Raw genomic sequence first — 19232 nt, 5'->3', positions numbered from 1 at the left:
TTCATAATCCCTATTTTCCACATACTCCAACCTCTTTCCTCATACTCCTCTCTCTCTCCTTATACTTCCCCCTCTATCCTCACACTCTCCCTCTCTCTCCTTATACCCCCCTCTCTTCTGATATTTCCCCTTTCTCCTCACACTCCTCCTCTCTCTCCTCATACTTTCCCTTCTCTCCATATACTTCCATCTCTCTCTTCATACCCCCTTCACCACTCATACTCCTCATACTCTTCACTCTCTACTCATGGTACCCCTTCTATTCTAATACACCCCGTCTCTTCTTATACTTCTCTTTTTCTCCACATTCTCACCTCTTTTTATACGCTCCCTTCTCTTCTCATACATACCCCTCTCTGCTTATACTCCTCTTTTCTCCTCATATTTCCCCTCTTTTTCATACTCCCCCCTCTCTCCTCATACTCCTCCTCTCTCTACTCATACTCCCCCCTCTCTCCTCATATTCGTGTCCTCTCTCCTTATACTCCCTCCTGTCACCTGATATTCTCCTCTCTCTTCTCATACTCCCCCCTCTTCTCATATTTCCCCCTCTCTCCTCTTACTGTTCCCACTCTTCTCATACTCCTTTTCTCCTCATATTCCCTACTCTCCTCATACACCCCCTCTCACCTTATATATCTCTTTCCTTCACATTCTCCCCCCTCTACCCTCTTGCTCTTCCTTCTCTCCTCATACCTCCCTCACTCCTCATACTTTCCCCATCCCTTAATACTCATCCCTCTCTTCATATTCCCTCTTTCCCACATACTACCCCCTCTCTCCTCATACTCCTCTTTCTCTGCTCATACTCCCCCCTCTCTCCTCACTCTCTCTTTCTCTCCTTATACTCCCCCTTCTCTCTCCTGATATTCACCCTCTTTCCTCATTCTCACCTCTCTCTGCTCATACTCCTCCTTGTCCTCATACTCCCCCTGTCCACATATTCCCCCCTCTCTCCTCTTACTACTCCCTCTCTCTTCACACTCCCCTTCTCCTCATATCCCCCCTTGTCCTCATATTCCCCCCTCTCCTCATACTTCTTACTGTCTTCTTATAGTACCCCCTCTCTCCTTATACAACCCCTGTCTCCTTATATTTTTCTTTTTTCCACATTTTTCCCCCTCACTCTTCATATTCCATCCTCTCTCTTCATACACACTCCTCTCTCCTTATACTCCCCCTTTCTCCTCATACTCCTCTCTCTCCTTATACTCCCCCTTTCCTTACACTCTCCCTCTCTTTTCTTATACTTCTTACTCTCTCCCGATATTTCCCCTCTTTCCTCATTCTCACCTCTCTCTCCTCATACTCCCCCTGTCCTCATACCCCCTGTCCTCATACTCAGCCCTCTCTCCTATTACTCCTCCCTCTCTCCTCATTCCTCCCCCTTAACAATTCTCCAGTTATTATGCATGCACTGCTGCATACATTCTGGGGCAGATTTACAAGCCCATTGTGCCTCTGTGTTGTTCTATTGTGTCACTTTTTTGATGTAATGTTGGCAAAAATAATGCAGCAAATTGCATATGTATTTCCAAAATGAGTCAGGGTTGTCCACTGAAATGTAGTAGTTATATACATGGAATGTGCGCAGTCACTTAACCATTTTAGACTTGTAAATGTGTTTTGGTAAAATGTAAGGTCTTATATTTTTGTCTAGTATCATACTGTGTGTCTGTGTACATTTAGAAATTATATTGGCCCTTGTTTCACACTCTCCACCCTCTCTCCTCATACTCTCCCCTCTCTCCTCATACACACCCCTCTCTCTTTATACCCCCTCTCTCCTCACACTTCTCCTCTGTCTCCTCATACTCTCCTTTCTCTCCTTATACTCCCCCTCTCTCCTCACACTCCTTGTCTCTCTCCTCATACTTTCCCTTCTCTCCTTATACTCGCACCTCTCTCCTCATCCTTTTTCCTCTCTCCTTATACTCTCCCCACTCCTCATACTCATCTTCTCCCCTCATACTCCCCGTCTCTTCATACTCCCCCTCTCCTTATCTTTCCTCCTCTCATCATACTCTCTCCTCTCTTCTCATACCCCCTTCACTCCTCATACTCCCCATCTGCTCATACTCCTCCCTCTGTCCTCATACTCCACCCTCTGTCCTCCTACACTGCCTCTCTCCTTATAATCCCCTTTTTTCCACATGCTCCCCCTCTCTTGCCATACTCTCCCCTCTCTTTTTATACACACCTGTCTTTCTTTATACTACTTTTTTCTCCTCATACTCGCCCCTTTCCACATACTTGCCCCTGTCTCTTTATACTTCTCCTCTTTCTCCTCTTACTCCTCCCCTCTCGCCTCACACTCCCTCTCTCTCTTCCTACACTCCCTCCTCTCTCCTTATACTCACTCTCTCTCCTCACATTCCTCCTCTCTCTGCTTATATTCTCCCTTCTCTCCTCATACTCCCACCTCTCTCGTAATACTCCTGCTTCTCTTCTCATACTCTTTACTCTTCTCATACTCACCCTCTCCCCTCATACCCTCCTGTCTCCTCATTCTCCCCCCTCTCCTCATACTCTCCCTTGTCCTCATACTCCCTCTTCTCTCATCTTAATCCTTCCTCTCTCCTCATACGTCCCCCTCTCCTTATACTTCGCCCTCTCCTCATACTCCCCCCTCTCTCCTCATACCCCCATCTCTCCTCATACTCTCCCTATCTCCTCATGGTACTGCCTCTCTCCTCATACTCCCTCCTCTCTCCTCATACTATCCCCTCTCCTCATACACCCCTTCTCTCCTTATACTCCCCCTCTCTCCACATTCTCCCTCTCTCTTCTCATACTTCCCCTTCTCTTGTTATACTCCTCCTCTCTTCTCATACTTGCCCCTCTCTCCACATATTCCCCCTTATCTCCTCATACTGTCAGCTCTTTCCTCATACTCCTTCCTCTCTTTCCTTTGTACTGTTATAGTGATGCATTTAGTAGCATGTACTAATCCATTCACTGCTTAAAATTTCAACTACTGATAAATTGATTAAGGTACTCTTCTTTCGGATGTAGTTCTTGAAAGTTTTATGCAGTATGTCTGCACTTCTGTTATTAGTTACACAGTTGTTTTTTATACTTAGTCATTTTACATTGTATTTATTTAGTAATAGAATAGTATATTTCATATTTTTATTTTTATAATGTTATATATATTTTTTATAACAGATTCTGTTTATCAACACTAAAAGAAATCCATCATGCCTTCAAAAAGTGAAAAGAGGAAACAACATAATAAAACTTATTATTTAAAGAGAAGTCATCCAAAAGATTTACCTGAACAAGAACGTGTGAACAAAAAGAAAAAAACTCCTGGTAAGACAACGAAGATTATTTTGAAGAACTTATCAAACACTAGGAGTAGTGTGGACAATGTCAAAAATACAAACAATGTATCTGCTACTAAAAAGAAAAACAAGAGAAAAGAGAAAAACAAACACTGTATAGTTAAAGGAGGAAGAATCAATTTTAGGAAATTAGAAAAAGAATGTTTTATAATAGAGTTGTGTCAAATATGATGAAGGAAATGAAGAAATGTAAAAGAAAAACAGCATTTTCTAAGAATAAGAAACGTGTAGAAAACATAGTTGAGAAGGCTTTCGAATTGAAAAACAAGTTGTTTAGTTAAGTAATCAGTAGAATTCGATCACTAGATAAGCCAATCCATTTAATGAAGGCCAAAAGTAAGTGGAGGAGTAATTAACAGAAGTAATTTTTCTGATTTTTTTGGGGTGAATGGAAACATAGTTCAAGTTCTGAGCCTTTCTTTAATGAAGAGAGTTATTTTCAGAATAATGATTTGTTGCATGCAGTTGACACTAGTGGTCATGCTTATAAGGTTAGAAATGGTTGTCCTATTAAGAAAGAGAAAATTGTTCCGAGAAATGGAGAAGAGGTGTTAGCTGATGAAGTTTTAGGGAGATGTCCTAAAGCTCCAGTGTACACTTGAAATTGCAGTAATATTTGTAGTGTACGGCAGGAATCTATTGATTTTTTACGCAATTTCTTACGTGAGTATACTAAGAAAAGATGTTGAAAGGACTAGACCCTAGTGAGAGAAAATACTGGTTTGCAAGGCCATTCTCTTGCTTTTCTTTCAGGATGTTAGCAGTACATCATACATCATGAGTAAATTAGTCAGAACATTGTACTATGCAAAAAGTCCAGCACTAATGTTAAAAAAGTTGAACAGTGCTCTTTTGCGTGGATCTGTATCAGATGTAATGAATGTTTGTGATGAAATTCAGGTTAGTTACTTTGGTCCTGAGGAAGACAGTGCAGAAACTGATACATTAATAGAAGGAAATATGGACGAAAATGTACAACATTGTAGTACAGAAAATTTTGAGCAAGAAATTATGAAGTTTAAGTTGATTTCAGGTGAAAGGCCAAATATTTTTGTATTTGTTGTCGCCAAACTCATTATAAAAATCAGACCCCGGACTATTGATTTGTATTTAAAAAGTGAAAAGGAAAATAATAATGAGTAGAAGGATTTTGCAACTTATTTGTTGCTAGAGAATTGTTTTGTTGGGTTCTGATCAGCGTATTTGGAAATATTGTTATAACAAAGTAGATCTTTGTCGGGTCTTCTTATCTACCGCCCTCCGGGACCCATGGGCCAGTTCAGTGAATCCCTTATGGAACATAAATGCACACTGGCTGCCATCCATCCCACTTTTATGATCCTAGGCGATCTAAACATCCACTTCGATAAAAAGGAAGTCAAACTAGCCTCTGACCTAATAGCAGACCTCGAAACCCTGCAGTTAAGGCTACAAAGTCGACTACCCACCCATTCATTGGGCCACCTGTTAGATCCGATCTTCTCCAACATCAATGATCTTACTATCTTAGATCACATCCCGGTACCCTGGTCTGACCACTTTTTAATCCCACTAAATTGGCAGCTGTCTCATACCCCCTGCCTCAAAACTCTACCTAATAAGCCCACTCGCTCTTGGGCTACGCTTGATCCAGAAAAATGGAAACACTATCTAGAGCTTTCCCCCCCCCTAAACTTGTCTCCAACCCGATTCACGCCGACGCAGAGTTTTCGACTTGGATAGGTGAAACACTGGACAAAACGTTACCGAAAAAGTCTTCCTGTAAGCCTCGGGGTAAACCTACCTCCCCATGGTTTACTCAGGAAATACGACTTTTAAAAAAAGCATGTAAAAAATTAGAAAGAGCCTGAAGGAAAAATTTCAACACAATTAAAAAAACTGAATACAAACAGACCATTCTCAACTATAAAAAGGCACTTAAAATCGCCCAAGCCAAATATTTAGAGGAAAAAATCACCTCATCCACCAACTCTTCACGGGAGACGTTTCAAATTGCTAAGAAACTTCTCAAAACACCGGACCCTCCCCCTCTTGTAGAGCCGTCAGTCACCCGATGGAATGAACTTGCAGAATTTTTTGATTCAAAGATAAAAACCATCATTAATTCCCTCCCGCCGCAAATATCTGACGCTCCTTCCAATGCCTATTGGCCTTGTCCTGCACCTCATGTTACAACACCTCAATTGTCTCACTTCACTCCCCTGACAATAGATACTCTTCTTCCAATACTTAATTCAAATAAAAGTGGTTCCCCCACTGATCCCGCACCACTTAACATCCTCAAGTTAGTTGCGCCCACCATTCTTCCCTACCTGACAAAACTGATTAATATCTCATTTACCCATGGCATTGTTCCCCCCAGTTGGAAGAAAGCAATCGTCAAAGCACTCATCAAAAATCGCACCTGGACCCCCTAGAGGTAGGCAATTATCGGCCAATTTCCTTGCTCCCAGGCATTGGTAAAATAGCCGAGAAATATGTCAACAAACACCTCTCTGAGTATCTTGAAACCAACGGGCTCCTGGAGTCGTCTCAGACAAGATTCAGGCCCGGCCAGAGCACAGAAACTGCGATGTTGGCGGTTGTCGAAGAGGCAAGGAAAATCATCGACTCAGGAGGATCAGTGGCAGTGATCCTCCTGGACCTGAGCGCGGCCTTCGACACCATCAACCACTCGACACTGGTCGACAGGCTCAGAGAGCTGGGAATCGCAGTAACGGCCCTGGCCTGGCTGGAATCCTTCCTTAACGATAGATCCTTCCAGGTAGCAGATGGTAACTTCACCTCTTGGTCCACGGCCATCAGCTGTGGGGTCCCTCAGGGTTCGTCCCTGAGTCCGACCCTTTTTAATATTTACATGTCCCCCCTTGAAAAGATCGTCACCCCTTTTGGGATCAAGCTTTTAACCTACGCTGACGACACTCAATTGGTAGTTTCTTTAAGTGAGCAAGACCAATCCCTCCCCAACCTCCAAAAATGTCTAAGCGCCATAACAAAATGGATGAACCTCTCACATCTCAAACTGAACAACGACAAAACAGAGATATTGATCCTAGGCAATGAATCGCTCTACCAACCTAAATCTCTGTGGCCGCCCTGTATGGGGACACCACCCAGTCCGAAACAGGAACTCAAAAGCCTAGGAATTTGGCTGGATGAATGCCTCAATTCCGTCACCCAAGCAAGAAAAACGGCGGGTGTGTGTCATGGCCTCTTACGGACAGCCTGGAAAATTCTGCCCCTACTACACAGTCCCAACAACTCCTGATCCATGGCCTAGTGTTGTCTTGCCTGGATTACGGCAACGCCCTATATCTGGGGGCCCCAAAAAAAGTACTATCTAAACTCCAGACAGTACAAAATGCTGCCGCCCGCCTCCTCACAGGAACTCATCGTCGCTGCTCAGCCAAACCTGCCTTGAAAGCCTTGCACTGGTTGCCTATTCAGGAGAGAATACAATTTAAAGCACTGTGCACGACACATAAAATCCTGCATGGTAAGGCTCCACCTATTTTACAAAACCTTATCACACCCTACACCACCAAAAGAACGTTATGATCTTCAAACCGCAACTTGACATCTGTCCCTAGAATCAAAAAAGCCCGCTCCGGTGGTCGACTGTTTGCATGCAACGCTTCCAAACTGTGGAACACGTTGCCCCCAGACATCAGAGCCCAGCCCAACCTTCTCTCATTCCGTAGGGCACTCAAGACATGGCTGTTCCCCTAAGGCTCCCTCTGCATCTGGTTCTCTGTCACTAGCGCTGGGACGCTCACGGGCAGCCATGCGCTCTACAAATCTGTAAAATAAATAAATAAATAAATAATAAAATGCCTGTAAAAGCTGTGCATAATAATCTTGAGTTGGTAAATATTCCTTCTGAACTGATGGATTTAAATACCTATGAGTCTATTCATATTCAGTATGGGCATCCATTTCAGGCTATTGTTCGAATGGAGCCTAAGACAGGAAAATTGCCTCCTTCAGATTTACAGAGAGGATTAAAGGGAAGAGTTTTATATTTGCATCTAGATTTAAAGAAAATTATTGAAACAATTGGTGTAGAAAATGTAGAAGATGAACCTTTAGTCATTCTTGTTAATGGCGTTCCTACTAAGGGGTCGATTCCGATCCGGTAAAATCCCCTTCCGTACGAATCGTATCCGGAGCCGTTTCCGTACGACTCGTACAGATGCCGTACGACCGGACGATTCCGATCCCGATCGGCCGACCCAGACGCGATTCGTACGGTACACGTCGATTCGTACGGAAAAGCGCACGATCACCTACACACCGTACAGCGCGTACCCCCCATGATCGCAGGGGTACGTGCCGTACCCCTGTGGTCATGCGGGGTACGTGCCGTACACCCAGCGTACATGGGGTACGTGCCGTACACCCACTGTACATGGGGTACGATGCGTACCCCATGTACGCTGGGTGTACGGCACGTACCCCGCATGACCACAGGGGTACGGCGTGTACCCCTGCGATCATGGGGGGTACGTGCCGTACCCGGGGGGGGGCGTTCCGTACCTGTTTCGGCGCGAACTCTGCGTTTACGACTGTTTTCGGCTCCCGTAGGAAAAGGGTCGTACGGCACGTACCCGACACGAATCGTACTTGCTGGGTCGTAAAAACGTGCCGCGATGTCGCGTACAGCGGGTTCCGAGTGAGATTTGTACGGAGATTTGAGTCGTACGGAGGCCTGTACGACTCGTACGGAGTTCGGCACCTAGTACGGATCGTACTTCATCGTACGTACGGGACGTCTACGGATACGATTCGTACGGGGAAAAAACTCTCCGTACGACCATTCGGAGCGCATTTTACCGGATCGGAATCGACACCTAAGAGTAAGAAAATCTGGCAAGAATTAGTGGATGTTAGGAAAATGAAAAAGGGAACATTGTAGCTGGTAAAAAATAATCAATACTATAAAAATGTGTATGTGGGAGAAGAAGAAATAACTGTAGAAGAAGATAGTGGCTCGTCATGTGGACAAATTGAAAAAGTGGATGTGTCCAGAACTGAAGAAATCTACGAATATTACAGTGTTCATCCACTTCACTCCAAAGAAGTGATGGGGAATACTATAGAGTTATTTCAAATGAAAGAAGCAAAGGGAAGTCCTATTAGTGTATGGGAAGAAAGCTTGGAAGCTCGTTGTTTCCCTCAGTTGTTTCCAACAGGAAAAGGAGGACGATATGATGACCGACCTGTGCAGATTCCTGCACCTGAATACCGGACATCAAGATAATATGCAGAAGATCCAAGATTTCGACAATGTATTCCGTATTTGTTTCATCTTTTGTTTGAGAGTAACTTGTCTGGACTTTCTTATGCAGTCAACCATATATTGAAAACAGATGTACATCTGCAAAATGTTTCGGCAAAGGAATTTATGGATAAAGTACAGCAGAAAGATAATGTTTCAGAGTCGCAGCTGATTAATCTCATGGCATGTCAGCGTGGTACTAATGAGTACTGGTACCGTCGTCATGGAGAACTTAAATGTATGCTAAGGAACTTAGGAACTCCTACATGGTTTCTTACTCTAAGCTGTGCTGAATATGCTTGGGATGATTTACTTCAATTTCTTCGAGAGGCAAATCCAAATATAGTAAACAATGAATACAAGACACCTGGAGAATTGTGCTCTTTGGATCCAGTTAATATATGCAGGTATTTAAATCATAGATTTGAAGCTATGATGTCTTTTATCACCAATAAAAAAAATCCTCCTCTTGGAGGCGTTCTGGATTTCTTTTGGAGAAAGGAGTATCAAGCAAGAGGTGCTCCTCACATACATACGCTAATATGGATCAAAGATGCTCCCAAATTTGTAACAGATTCGATGATACTGTGTTGTCTTTTATTGAAGAATATGCTACATGTGCTATACCCAAAAGCACAGAAGAAAAGGTCTTAAGACAACAAGTCTCATGATTCCAAAGTCATCGTTGTGGAAAATACTACCGTCAAAAGTGCATATCTAATGACAAATTCTACACCAAATGTCGTTTTGGATTTCCACGTCCTGTAATATTAAAAGAAAGAGTGAACAGTTTGATGTCATCTTTGCGACATACTATCACAAGAAAGTCTCCAAAAAATACCTACAACTTAAGAAGAAATGGAGAGTCAAAATGCATAAATGACTACAACCCAGTTATTCTGTCCATGTGGAATGCTAACATGGATTTTTGTGAACAATTCCATTGTTGTTGCTCGATATGTAACATCCTACATAATCAAATCTGAAAAGACGGAATTGAAGGAAATGTGGGAAGAGATTTCCCACGAGAAGAGTCTAAGTAAGAAATGATATAGTTACAGTTTGAAGATGTTATCTCATCGAGAAATTGGAGCATATGAATGCTCGGATTGCTTATTATCTGCAAGTCTATACTCCAAATCTAGAAGAATCATTTGGGTGAGTCTAGGTCTTCCTGCAACACGAAATCGAGTACTTCCATCTGTACAAGAAATTGAATATTTAGCTGAAAAAGAGCCAAAATGTACAGATATTGTGCAAACAAATATATTGGATACATATTATCCAAATAGAAGTCATCATCTTGAGAATATTTGTCTCTATGAAGTGCTGCAAAACTATATTTTTAAACGGAAAATTACAGAAAACATCAATAATGGTATATATGCTGTGATTGGTTTGAAGGATGTTTGGTGAAACAAAGACAAGGACATTTGATTAATCACCGTAAACTGAGTTGCAAAACTCCTGACAAAAGGAATTTGACTATTTAGCTCTTTTGCAACTCTTCAAGCCGTGCGTTCAGAATTGGAATTACTTGGAGATTTTGAGAGCTATGAAGATTCATTCAACGCAAGTAAAGATACTATACAATGCCCTCTTTTTGCTAATTATGTGAAAATTTGAATGACAAAATTGAGCAAGAAGCTACAATTGCAGCTGAGATTGCTAGAGACAGTTCTCAAGACAGTCAAACGTCTGCTCTGTTGAGTCAGGATCCACTAGGAGAACCAATTGTTCAAAATGAAGCAGCAACTGCTATGGAAGAGGTGGAAACAGCAATGTATCAAGCTCAAGAAGATGTAACAAACTTAGGAAACTGGGAAGAACAAATAAATGTTGAGCAGAAACAAATATATGACCAAGTGAGTGAACAGATTGACCATGGATTACTTCATGAAAAGAAAGAGTGCTGTTGCTCATCCTTTCAACCTATCCGAATGTATGTGAGTGGACAAGTTGGAACCGTTTTTTAATTAAAGTAATTACAACTTATCTACAGAAAACAACTGAGTCACATTTGTCTTGTGTTGTCACTGCTCCAACTGGGTTGGCAGCACACAATATTAAATGAATTACTTTACATCGTCTATTAATGTTAGCAGTAAAGCATGAAAAAAAATGTGGAATACCACAAGCTATCTGGAGAAGCTTGTTCTGAAGTTTCAAGAGACTTGAAGAAAATGAAACTTCTCATTATTGATGAGGTAAGCATTGTATCAAACTTAATGCTTGCCTTTGTGCATTTAAGTATGACGTATTATTTGGAGGAAAACACGTCATAGTTTTTGGAGATCTACTACAACTTACTCCTGTAAAAGGACAACCAGTGTTTAAAACACTGACGATTGAAGATACCAGAAAGTCTTTGGGGAGCAATGGAAATGTTAATGTTTGGTCATATTTTGAGTATAAGGAACATATTATAAATATGCGACAAGAAAATGATGCTGTTTATGGAACTATTCTTCAAGATATAAGAATTGGAAATGTGACTGAACATGGCAAACAAGCGTTACAGAGAAGATTACTTTCCAATTTGTTTCCAAATGAAAATATTGTTCCTGAGAAAATATATATGAGACTAGCAGGAAACAAATCTGTAATCTGCTTAATGCCAACACTCTGTGAATGTTCTATTTTCAACAAATACATTTTAAAGTTGGAAAATGAAGAAAGTATAACATTGGAAGCTATTGATAAAATAGAGCATGAAGGAATCACTATCATTTTGACATAAAAGTTGAAGAGGAAATTGGATTCTTTAGAGAAATCGATAAGTAAGACTGCTGGTTTAGAAAAGAATTTATATGCATGTGTAAACTGTAGGGTAATTTTATGAAGTAATTTGAATGTGGAAAAATATTTAGTAAATGGAGCAATGGGTAAAGTTGTTGATTTCGTTAATTACGTAAATAGAGATGGTATTGAATTTTTGAAAATCAAATTTGATCAAGTACAACAATTTAGTCGTTGTTCAGCTCGGTTTTTGCTTGTAAAAGATTTGTATGTTCGCAGAAAACTGTTTCCTGTTTCTTTGGCGTATGCGGTGACTATTCATAAATCTCAAGGTTTAAGTGTAGATAGTGCTTTAGTGAATATTGAAAGTACTGTGTTTCAAGAGGGTATGGCATATGTTGCTTTGTCTCGAGTGAGAACTTTATCTGGATTGTACTTGATTGATTTTGATGAGAAAAAGGTTAGTGCAGATGCAAATTGTGTGAAAGAGTATAATAGGTTAAGAAGAGAATATGCACCCAATTTAGGTCAATATCCAGTATTTGAAAAGCATGTAGTAGGTAGAAAAAGAAGATATGAAAATATCTGTAGTCAAGCTGTAGAGAAAGAAAAAACCAAGATGAAGTTGTGATTGCAAGCCAAAGGAAAAGGACACTATTGAAGAGATTGTTGGTTATCAGTTTGAAAATAGTTCTTGTGTCAACTGCTATGCTGCTAATGTAGTTGTTAATGTTGTTTTTTTCTTGAAAGTTTGCAACAGCAAATTGTTGAAAATCAGGAAAAAAGATTCTGTTCGTTGTTGTATTCTGTTTCTGAGAAATGTAGTAGTGATAAAAATAAAATACAAAGTGTTTCTGATATTCGAAATGTTTTGGATATATGTTCTGGTTCTACTCAATTTACACAGAATATTCAGCACGATTGTCAGGAATTTCTAATGTATATGCTTGTAGTATAAGAAGATGAAAGTATAGATATTGAAAACCTTTTTGACCTTCCCTATAAATGGCATAATGACTGTGAAAATTGTTTGTTTACATGTAGCGCTAACATAGACACTGAAAGATTTATATATTTGAATTTACCAGACTGTGAATCAGTGTCTTTTAACAATCTTGTTAGAGGAGCAAGTTAAAACATGGAGTGTAGCCAATGTAAATCACAAATGTCATCAAAATTATTTATACAAAGGTATGGAAAGTATGTAATTTTAATGCTGCAACGTTGTAGAGCTGATGGAAGAAAAATGGAAACATCAATTAAAAATGTTGTAGCTACTCAACTATCAATATCAGGAAGAACTTTTGTAGCTGTAGGAATTATTTTTCATGACGGTCCTTCTACAACATCTGGACATTACACTGTTTATTTAAAATGTCCGAAAGGTTGGATACATTGTAATGATAGTCAATTGTTTTTTAAACAACGTTTGCCTAATTCTTACCTAATATTTTTAAAGCCAACATTTTAGGAACAAAATTGGGCCTTTCAGGTTTACTGCTGTTAAGGTAGGTTGGTCTGGTGTTGTAGAGTACTTTGTGAGTGTGGTTGAGGAGCTTGAAGATGATCCTCTTGTTGACGTTGAGGCAGTGTAGGTGTATCAGGTGGTGGGTGATGTGGCTGCAGCAGGGGACATTGATTATCAGTCGAGCGGAGGTGTTTTGGATTTGTTGTAGTCGCTGTAGGTGTTTGGCTGGAATTCCTGTGTAGAGTGTGTTGCCATAGTGTAGTCTGGTGCTGATGAGGGCCTGTGTCATTGTTCTTCTTTCGGTTAGGATCCACTTGTAAATGTTGCGGCGCATGCGTAGGGTGTTGTAGCAGTATGAAGAGACGGTGTAGACTAGCTTACACATAGAGAGGGAGGAGTTGAGGATGAATCCTAGGTTGAGTACATGGTCGGTATGTGGCTCCTTGGCGAGGGAGAAGATGAATTGGGTGTTGTTGGCCTAGGAGATAATGTTGAGGTTGTGATGGCGGGCCACTTGTGTGAGGGTGGCCATGTAGATGTTACATAGCCTCGGGTTGAGGGATGAGCCCTGGGGGACGCCGCAAATGATGTCAGTGGTTTTGGATCAGTGAGCTGGGAGGCGGAAGCTGAGGATTACTATTCAAGAACTTCCAAACTAAGAATTTGACATATACTATTAGGCCATGAGGAAAAGTATGTAAAACCATTAAGGACTTTTTGTTGTATATTTTGTCAGCATATATTTGTAAGTAACTTTATGTGCTGTGTATGAGAATTAATGATAGTGTTTTTTATTTTAAGATTGTTTGAGATGTCTCATACTTACGTAAGAAATTGCTCATTGAAAAAAACATTTAACATATGTTTTATTTCTATTTTTTAGTTTGCTATTGAGAATGTTGAATGCTTTTTTTTTAAGATAATCTTTTTGATTGTCTTTTTTTTGCCCGCTGTCATGTGATGAGTACTATTAAACTCACTGTTTCAAGTGAAATTCAATATATTTTGAGAATAGCAAAAAAGGCAAATGAAATGCTTTACAAATTATTTTGTGTTGTAAAATGTATATTGTAACTGTATTTTCTCTTGTCTTCCACAGATGCTAATTTTATAATATATATATTTTTTATTATTTATTATGTTTAAGGTAAGTATAAGTAACTATTAAAAATGGTCAATGGGATGTGCTTCTACAGAGCTGAAGTAACAAAAGATGGATGGGGTACATATCTGTGCAACAATGGTTTGTATCTTTTAAAGACAATTGAGAAAGTTAACATATATACTGAGTGTACCTGAGGACCTACTATCTTTGAACATATATTTAAAAAACTCCCTATTATAGAGATTGTTAAAATGAAACATGGCTTCAGAACGGCTTTCTGCAACGTACCACTATGGTATTGAATAGAAAGACATGCTTGACTAGTAGCGACCAGAGAGATTTAGGATTAAAAGAGATCAAATTATTCCAATAAAATATGTCACAGAGAGTGTTTTCAAATACTCTTTTATGTTTAGAAGGACAGGATAAGTTACTGTGTCTAGTTTTTCTTCTCTATATAAATATGTCCTCATTATACACAATACTTTGTGTTGAAGTGTTGGTTTATACATGTTGCTGTGAGTATTTTCACATTATATAAGGAATCACTACTTTCTTATTATATTAAAAGGTGACTACTGGATAGGTCTTTAAAAATGAATGTATGTGAAAACACATGAAGTATTCAAAAACTAGTTTTGAAAATGGTACTAAAAATACACAGATACACAGTGTTATTCTAGACAACCAACAGTATTCCTTGCATTTTACTAAAACACATTTACATGTTTGGAACAGGTAAGGTGAATAGACATATTCTACATTTTTTAGTACTGCATTTTACTTTAACAGCCTGAATCTTTTCCTATAGTCATAAAGAGTGACTGGTTTGAAAATGTAAGAAAACTTAAAAACAGGATATTCATATAAATAATTATATTTATATAACCTTATAAAGTACTAGAGAATGGTATTTATATAATAGTTTTTTTAGGGCAAAATAGTTGATAAAGCTAGTTTTGTGGTATGTATTAGGAAAACTGATAAAATGAAGTGTTTATGTTTTTGTACAAGGACCTACAACATAAGAAATTGATTATGGAAAGACAACAGAGGAAATTAGCAACAGTCTCATAGAAGAACTAAACATAGCTTTCATAGGCAGTGAGAGTGAAGAACAAGAAATTAGTGCTGCAGATATCAGCTGTGATTTCCAAGACGAAAGCTTTGATTTTGATTTTGTGGAAGCATTAGATGATATCGAGTTTTTGAACATATAAATTCAGAAATTGATAACCAGGAAATTGATGTCAATGAAATACCTGATGAAATTATTTTAGAAGCTCTGTTAAATTATGAGATGTTAGAAAAATACATTTATTGTTATATAATAATAATGGTTTGAGTACTATGTACTAAAGCATTCACTGTACTAAAAGTGAAGCACTGATGGATTCAATTATATATTCTTTATATTCTTTGCCCAGTTTGTATCCTTACACTTCCTTCAAACACCCTGCCACTGCTGTATTAGTATTGTAGTGAGCCAGATAGCAGTATGTGCTTAACTATACACTATGCCAAAAGTGAAGCAGTTATACATTCAGCCAGACACTTTTCTTGCAGAACTGTAATCATTCAGTCAGTACCCAAGTAGTCATGCAGCAAAGTAGGCCTTATGGCATGGACTGCTTCAAATCCCTATGGACTATGCATGCACTCTTCTATGTACCTGCAAACTTGTCATTTAAACCTTCAATTGCCCAGTCTGTATCCTTACACTTCCTGCAAACAGTCTGCCACTGCTGTTTTAGTATTGTAGTGAGCCATATAGCAATATGTGCTTATCTATACACTGCGCTAAAAGTGAAGCTCTTATACATTCAGCTCGACACTGTCCTTGCCGAACTGTAATCATTAAGCCTGTACCCAAGTAGTCATGCAGTAAAATAGGCCTTAGGGCATGCACTGCTTCAAACACCTATAGACTATGCATGTACTCTTCTATGCACCTAAAAACCTGTGTTTTAAACCATTAATTACCCAGTCTGTATCTTTACACGCCCTCCAAACACTCTGCCACTGCTGTTTCAGTATTGTAGTGAGCCATACAGCAGTATGTGCTTATATATACACTGTTTTAAAAGTGAAGCACTTATACATTCAGCTTGACACTCTCCTTGCAGAACTGTAATCATTCAGTCAGTACCTAAGTACTCATGCAGCAAAATAGGCCTTAGGGCATGGACTGCTTCAAACCCCTATAGACTATGCATGCACTCTTCTATGCACCTGCAAACTTGCCTTTTAAACCTTCAATTGCCCAGTCTGTATCCATACACTTCCACTATACATTCTGACACTGCTGTTTCAGTATTGTAGTGAGCCATTCAGCAGTTTGTGCTTATCTATGCACTGTGCTAAAAATTAAGATGTTATACATTCAGCTCGACACTCTGTTTGCAGAACTGTAATCATTCAGGCAGTATCCAAGTAGTCATGCAGCAAAGTAGGCCTTAGGGCATGGACTGCTTGAAAGCCCTATAGACTATGCATGTACTCTTCTATGCACCTAAAAACTAATCTTTTAAACCTTGAATTACCCAGTCTGTATCCTTACACTCCCTCCAAACACTCTGCCACTGCTGTGTCAGTATTGTAGTGAGCCATAAAGCAGTATGTGCTTATCTATACACTGTGCTAAAAGTGAAACAGTTATACATTCAGGCAGGCACTCTTCTTGCAGAACTGTAATCATTAAGTCAGTACCCAAGTAGTCGCGCACCAAAGTAGGTCTTAGGGCATGGACTGCTTCAAATCCCTATGGACTATGCATTCACTCTTCTATGAACCTACAAACTTGTCTTTTAAACCTTCAATTGAACAGTCTGTATCCTTACACTTCCTCCAAATACTCTGCCACTGCTGTTTCAGTATTGTAGTGAGCCATACAGCAATATGTGCTTATCTATACTCTGTGCTAAAAGTGAATATATTCAGCTCGACACTGTCCTTGCAGAACTGTAATTATTCAGCCAGTACCCAAGTACGCATGCAGCAAAGTAGGCCTTAGGGCCTGCACTGCTTCAAACCCCTATAGCCTATGCATGTACTCTTCTATGCACGTGAAAACAAGTCTTTTAAACCTTTAATTACCCAGCCTGTTTCCTTACACTCCCTCCAAACACTCTGCCACTGCTTTTCAGTATTGTAGTATTGTATCATCCAGTATTGTAATCATCCAGTCAGTACCCAAGTATTCATGAAGCAAAGTAGGCCTTAGGCATGGACTGCTTCAAACCGCTATAGACTATGCATGCAGTCTTCCATGCACCTGCAAACTTGTCTTTTATATCTTCAATTCCCCAATGTGTATCCTTACACTTCCAGCAAACACTCTGTCATTGCTGATTCAGTATTGTACTGAGCCTTTTAGCAGAATGTCCTTATCTATGCACTGTGCTAAAACTGAAGGGCTTATAAACTCAGTCGGGCACTCTACTTGCAGAACTGTAATCAGAACGTCATTACCCAAGTACTTATGGAGCAAAGTAGGCCTTAGGCCATGGACTGCTTCCAACCCCTATAAACTATGCTTGCAGTCTTCTGTGCACCTGCAAACTTGCCTTTTATGCCTTCAATTCCCCAGTCTGTATCCTTACACTTCCACCAAACACTCTGTCACTTCTGTTATAGTTTTGTAGTGACTCATTGATCAGTGTGTAGTAATCCATTGACTACATTAAAACACTAATGAGCAGATATACAATAACTGGCACATCCCCAGGGATATGCCAGTTATGGTGCACTGTGACACCACCACCATGGATGTGCCGTATTTACAATGTGGTGCACCATGGGGCAAAAACAGCACAGATATGTGATGTATCTTTGCCGTGAAGGCGGCGCAATGCTTGAGTTGCGTTGCAAGTGCAACACATCTCTAGCAATGCTCTGGGGGCCCTATGCTCAGAATGCTGTGTCAATCCTTACGAAAAAACCAAGGAAGGGAGGGAGAGTCTAACAAGTGGATTCGTACTCCTTAGGTAAGTTTTACATAAACAAAAAGAATCCACCATATAGTGTTTGGAAGTGTTCCTCACTGCGGTGTGGAGCACTTAGTGTTTTTTTAAATACCCCTCACACACCAAAAGGACCCTTGGTGTCATGCTTCATCATAGAGGTCTTCGCACCCCTCTACGGAATGCGGCTTGCTGCGACCTATGACTACGTGGGAGCAATTAGAGTTAATGACTTGTATGGTGCATGTGAAGGTATTTTTATATATTAATGTGAGTGAGTGGTGGGATAAGTGAAAGATTAAAAAGGACCTGGCTCGTTGGACTAACAAAAAATTCTTTATTTTGGTCCTATTAAAAAACGTGAAGTGCGAGGTGTTTATGTCGTGATTATGTACATCACCTCATGTGTGCATCAACATGTTTCGGAGATCAACTCCTTCTTCAGGACAGGGTGCACAACTTCCCCACCTTACTCACGTTTCACTATGTAAGAGCAGTAATTGATATTTACAAAAAAGTGAACCAAATATGTGTTTGGCTTATAGGCTATAATGTACCTACAGCGGTATATCTCAAGTATTATGCAAATTGCATTACCTGAGGAAAACATGAGAAAAACCATTAGTAAGACCTCTTTAGGACATTTTTACAGGTGCTGTCACCTAGAAAAAGTCATGCGGGTTGTGCTCACTGAGTAGAGGAGGTCATAGTACAAAGTGAAGAATTAACCCTGTAAAAAAAGACATAGACATGACAGACACACAAGTAACAGAAAACACACACTCTATTGCAGCGGTGGAGTAATTCTAAATGTGGAGAGCGACCATATCTTGATGGGCATTTATGGTTACATTTTCAAAGGGGACACCTTTACAATCTGATAATGTCAAGTAGAAGAATCGATTTCAGTGTTATATGTGAATTCACAATCTTCACAGTTATGGTTCCATTTATAAACTAAATCAAATAATTCATTGATATTCACATCTTCTTCCTCTAATAGTCCCAGTATTACCATTAACAATTCTTGAGCATCCTTTAGAAGATTTTGAGAAAACACTACTGATCCAGTAAACTCATCTATACGTTTTCTTATTTCAGAAGCGGAAACTATAATAGTTATGTCACTCCTTAATTCTTCAAGTAAACTACATAGTTGCGAAGAAATTCTTTTATCTACTGTTTCTTTATTAGAATTTGTAAAATGAGGCAAATTGTACAGTCCATTTAAAAACTACTTTAGCATAAGATAGTTCACTCCAGATTTATTATCAAAATGATAGCCTTCCATTTCCTCATTGTGTTGTACTTTTCTTTTCCTAGTACCTTGTCA

The sequence above is a fragment of the Lissotriton helveticus genome, chromosome 10 (assembly GCF_964261635.1).
Source record: "Lissotriton helveticus chromosome 10, aLisHel1.1, whole genome shotgun sequence".
Taxonomy (NCBI): Eukaryota; Metazoa; Chordata; class Amphibia; order Caudata; family Salamandridae; genus Lissotriton; species Lissotriton helveticus.
The sequence above is the reverse complement of the archived record's forward strand: the minus strand, read 5'-3'. Positions refer to the sequence as shown.